This window comes from Hyla sarda, chromosome 4 (genome assembly GCF_029499605.1).
Source record: "Hyla sarda isolate aHylSar1 chromosome 4, aHylSar1.hap1, whole genome shotgun sequence".
NCBI lineage: Eukaryota > Metazoa > Chordata > Amphibia > Anura > Hylidae > Hyla > Hyla sarda.
The window spans coordinates 23,956,399-23,962,398 of NC_079192.1; positions in this window are offsets into that span (position 1 = coordinate 23,956,399).

The following is a 6,000-nucleotide window of genomic DNA, read 5'->3' on the forward strand; positions in this document are numbered from 1 at the left end:
ACTCTGCAGGGAAGATGGAGCTGGAAGACGTCCTGACGTCTGGACCAGATGAAGAAGAAAAGTAAAGACAACAGAGAAGACGTCACTCAGGACACTGATATCATTGTGTTTTCTCCTGACTGTCCCATCCCAGCTGTAGTCACTTGTTAGTTCTGCAGTAATGATGGGTGATGTTGTACCCTAATCTGTGGCTCTCCCGCTATTGCAAAACTACAACTCCCATAATGCCTAAGACTTTCCAGACATGATAGGAGTTATAGCTTTACAACAGCTGGAACCAAGGTGATAGGTGGGGGTCCCAGCAGTTGGACCCACTCCAGAAAAATGGGCTGCTTATCCTTAAAGAGTAGCTCCCACCAACCTATTTTTTTCCTTCTGTCCCTGCCTATTGCCCATCTGTCCATAACCCCCTCCCTGCTTTTAATTTTTTTTTTTTTTACTATATTAAAAATAACTTTTTGTCTGCCTGGTAGTGTGCTCACTGCCAGACAGACTTCCCCAGCAGGCACCACGTCACTGATGCCTGCTGGGGGGGGGGACTTCCGCCCTTAGTTCATCTACACAGGATGCCTCCAGCTGTTTCCCCACTACAACTCCCAGCTTGCCCTGACATCTATTGGCTGTCAGGGCATGCTGGGAGTTGTAGTAGTGAAACAGCTGGAGGCACCCTGTGTAGACGAACTATAACTTAGTGCCATGCGGCGCTACGCCCGCCGCCGCATACCCCGTTCCCTCCGTCACAAACACCCCGCCCCCCGCATACCCCGTTCTCTCCGTCACACAGCCCCCCCCCCCCCCCCCCCCCCCGCCCGCATACACAGTTCCCCCTGTCACAAACACATACCCAGTTCCCCCTGTCCCCCTCCTTCTGATGCTTACTGATACTGCAGAGTCCGGCAGCGGGCGTGCAGGGTCAGCGGCGGCGACGACACGTGCGGGAGGAGTGGCCTCCCAGCCAGTGGCCGTGGAGCCAATGCGCTCGCTCCCGCCTGTCTGATTGACAGGCAGGGAGTGAGAGCAGCCTAAATGAAAAAGGACCGATGCCCGGCCAAACTCAGTCCTTTTTCAGGTGTGACGTCACGCCAGGCTTCAGCCGGCCACTAGGAGGGTGACCCCTAGTGGCCGGTTTTCAAACGTAAAATTCACCCTCAAAATGAAAAAATAACTAATGAAAATATATTACTGATATGTTGTAGTACAGAAGTACTACAACATATCAAAAAATAAAGTTGGTGACAGTGCCCATTTAAATGCCTGGGCCTATGTTTTGTGTGTCCGGCCCTGCCTGTCAGTCACTTATATCGTTGTGTATTCTCCTGACTGTGTCCCATCAGTGCTGTAGTCACTGATATCTTTGTGTGGCTGAGTAAGGGGTCGTCTGGGATTGGGGAAGCGGGTCGTCGGGTGGTGGGGTGGGGGGGGGCCCAGGGCAATTTTTCGCACCGGGGCCCTGGGATTTCTAGCTACGCCCCTGGATACCGGGTCCGGTTGCGATCCATTTCAGTTGTCCTCTACCTTCCCTACAGACTGCTCAAGTTTAATGATGGGACAAGGGCCAGATTGTGATATGTAGAGGACTGGGTGAGAACATTTCCTGCATGACAGGGCATTGTGGGGTGTTCCCAGTATGTAGTAGTAAGCAGATGAAATGCAGTAGTTAAAGGGGTTATCCAGGAAAAAAAAAATGTCTATATATCAACTGGCTCCAGAAAGTTAAGCAGATTTGTAAATTACTTCTATTAAAAAATCTTAATCCTTTCAGTACATATGAGCTGCTGAAGTTGAGTTGTTCTTTTCTGTCTAAGTGCTCTCTGATGACACCTGTCTCGGGAACTGTCCAGAGTGGAAGCAAATCCCCATAGCAAACCTCTTCTACTCTGTGCAGTTCCCGAGATAAGCAGAGATGTCAGCAGAGAGCACTGTTGCCAGACAGAAAAGAACAACTCATCTTCAGCAGCTGATAATTATTGGAAGGATTAAGATTTTTTAATAGAAGTAATTTACAAATCTGTTTAACTTTCTGGAGCCAGTTGATTTATATATATAAAAAAGTTTTTTCCTGGAATACCCCTTTAAAACTTTCTTCTTTGTCACAGACTGCTCTAAATGCCCCTTTCTTTTACACACACTGCTCCCCAGGGTTGTCCTCTTTCTCCCCTACAAAATGCTCTTGATGAGCAAATGTAAGTATCTGACAAGGGCCAGATTGGGATACGTAGAAGACAGGGTGAGAACAGAATGACAGGCCTTGTGGGGTAAAATATATAGCCAATTATATAAATGTTGTTCTCCCAGATGAAGGAAACAGTTTTCGAAACGCGTCGGAGCTTTATGGTCCAAACTCGCATCCTTAGTGACGTCACTAGCTAAATGATGATCTGAGTATCCCTCGTACACTGACCGCAGGAACGGGCTCTGGTAGAGACACCACTGGCCGGGGCAGTCTCCCAGGCCATTCTGCAGGCAGAGAATCAGGATCGGGACTCCACACGGAACTTTAAAGGGGTACTCCCGTGGAAAACTTTTTTTTTTTTTTAAATCAAATGGTGCCAGAAAGTTAAAGGGGTACTCTGGTGCTTAGACATCTTATCCCCTATCCAAAGGAGCAGCCCCGTGATCGCCAGTTATCTGATTATAACTAGGTGCGGCGTTCAAGATCACGGGGGTCCCCAGTGGCGGGACCCCCGCGATCAGGCATCTTATCCCCTATCCTTTGGATAGGGGGATAAGATGTCTAAGCGCCAGAGTACCCCTTTAAACAGATTTGTAAATTGCTTCTATTAAAAAAAATCTAAATCCTTCCAGTACATTTTAGGGGCTGTATACTACAGAGGAAATTCTTTTATTTTTGGATTTCTCTTCTGTCACGACCACAGCGCTCTCTGCTGACCTCTGCTGTCCATTTTAGGAACTGTTCAGAGCAGCATATGTTTGCTCTGGACAGTTCCAAAAATGGACAGCAGAGAACATCAGAGAAATCCAAAAAGAAAAGCCTTTCTTCTGTTGTATACAGCCCCTACAAAGTACTGGAAGGATTAAGATTTTTTTAATAGAAATAATTTACAAATCTGTTTAACTATCTGCCACCAGTTGATTTAAAAAAATAAAAATTAATGTTTTCCACGGGAGTACCCCTTTAAGAACACAGGAAGAAATAAGGTATTTTCAGCAAATACGGAGGATGCCAGTTTGCTGCACGAGCACAGTAACCAGCGGAGCAGCGCGCTCACTCTGTATTCTGCACAAGGAATAGTGTTGCTAGCGAATATTCGCGAATATCGCACTATATATTCGTAATTACGAATATTCATTTTTTTGTTTTTTTTTCACAGTACACATCACAGTGATCATCCCTCTCTGCTTCCAGCTTGTGTGGTGTAAAGAAGGCTCTAATACTACTGTGTGAGACTGGCGTGCGAATTTTCGCATCACAGGGGTCCCTTTGGGTGGGGGGGATAAGATGTCTAGGGGCGGAGTACCCCTTTAAACAGATTTGTAAATTACTTCTATTAAAAAAAAATCTTAATCCTTCCAGTAATTATTAGCTGCTGAAGTTGAGTTGTTCTTTTTTCTGTCTGGCAACAGTGCTAGAAGAGGTTTGCTATGGGGATTTGCTTCTACTCTGGACAGTTCCCGAGACAGGTGTCATCAGAGAGCACTTAGACAGGAAAGAACAACTCAACTTCAGCAGCTCATAAGTACTGAAAGGATTAAGATTTTTTAATAGAAGTAATTCACAAATCTCTTTAACTTTCTGGAGCCAGTTGATATATAAAACAGTTTTTTCCTGCACAACCCCTTTAAGAGTGAGCTTTGTACATAACCTTTACATCTATAAAACTGCGATCTCATTGCATATTTATTTCCATTTAGGCTGTAATCCTCTAATCTCCACTCCTTTCCAAGCAGCCTCTTGATTAGGTAATACTCACCTGTCCCCGCCGCTCCGGACCCATCAACGCTGCCCTGGATGTCGCCCTTTATCGCTGTCGCCGCGTTCCCAGGGTGTCCCCGTCACTCCGGAACGTCTCTGCTGCCCGGTATCCTCGCTGTCCGTCGCCGCCATCACGTCGCTACGCATGTCGCTCCTATTGGATGACGGACGACGTGATGATGACGAAGGAGAACGCCGGCCATGCAGGGGATCCCGGCACGGAGCAGACACCGAGGAGGCAGGTAAGGTCCCTCCCGGTGTCCTGTAAGCTGTTCGGGACGCCGCAATTTCACCGCGACGGTCCCAAACAGCCTGACCGAGCAGCCGGGTTAGTGTCACTTTCGCTTCAGACGCGGCGGTCAGCTTTGATCGCCGCATCTGAAGGGTTAATACAGGGCATCACCGCGATCGGTGATGTCCTGTATTAGCCGCGGGTCCCGGCCGTTGATGGCCACAGGGACCAACCCGATAGGACAGGGTTTTACTGTGTATTTGCCATATAAGACGCACCAACTTCCCCCCCCAGTTTTGGGGAAGAAAAAGTGCATCTTATACGGCGAAAAATACGGTATTCCATCTGTTACATTGATAAAGCTTTGCTGAGTTTGCTTATTGAATTTTCGATACATAAACTTTTTATTTATTTATTTATTTTTTATGGATCACGCTTCTTCCTCTTTCCTTCTAACATGGTCCTATAAATGGACTGATTTTTCCTCTTCTTCCAGATATAACGTTGGGGGCGGGGTAGGCATGGATCCCCAGCACAATAGAACTGAATGGGATTATCCTGGTACATATGACGCCATAAGACCACGTGATGCGGGTGAAGCCGATTTGAGCTCCATGGTACCAGCGATAAAAAGACTCTTCAGATGTAAATATAAATACAAACTGCTCATTAGGGAGAATGACGGCGTCTTCTTCTAAATGATGGGGCTGATTGCTCCAGACTGATCTCAAGTGCACACAGATGTCTTCCCAAAAAAAGCAAACGCGTAAATCTGTCTTATTTCCCCAGCGCAGTACTTATGGCTGGAATATAGCAGAATTTCAATAGAATTTATCTCTTTCTGAGCTCGACATGGGCGCTCACTTTGTAGGGACCTCATTCTGCTGTTCTGAGGTAGAGGTGCTATCTAGTGCCTTCAACCCTTACAATTACCGTATATACTCGAGTATAAGCCGACCCGAATATAAGCCGAGGCCCCTAATTTTACCCCAAAAACCCAGAAAAAAAAAAAAAAAAAAAAAAAAAAAAAAAAAAAAAGTTATTGACTCGACTATAAGCCTAGGGTGGGAAATACATCATCCCCCATGTCATCATCCAGACCCCCATGTCATCACCCCCCCCCCCCGCCCCCCCGTCATCATTTAGACCCCAGCCATTAACACTCCTGTCATCATCACCCTGTCATTAACACCCCCGTCATCATCACCCTGTCATTAACACCCCCGTCATCATCACCCTGTCATTAACACCCCAGTCATCATCCCCCTCGTCATCATCCCCCCCCTTCATCATCACCCCCTGTCAATCCCTTCATCAGTGGTCTTCAACCTGCAGACCTCCAGATGTTGCAAAACTACAACTCCCAGCATGCCCGGACAGCCATCGGCTGTCCGGGCATGCTGGGAGTTGTAGTTTTGAAACCTCTGGAGATCCGCAGGTTGAAGACCACTGCGGCCTTCGTCATCATCCAGACCCCCCTTTAGTTTTCTACTCACCTCCCCTCGGTGGGAAGGAAGGGTGAGCTGGTCCGGGCAATCTATGCTGCAGGGACCGTCCGGTGGGGAGGGTTAGTCGTTCCGGGCTGTCCATCTTCACCGGGAGGCCCTCTTCTCCGCTCCGGGCCGGCCCCGGACTAGTGACGTTGCATTGATGACGACGCACAGGGACGTTCATGCGCAGGGACATCACGGACGTCTGCTGCGCATGGACGTCCCTGTGCATCGTCGTCAAGGCAACGTCACTAGTCCAGGGCCAGCCCGGAGCGGAGAAGAGAGCCTCCTGGTGAAGATGGACAGCCTGTAACGACTAACCCTCCCCACCGGACGGTCCCTGC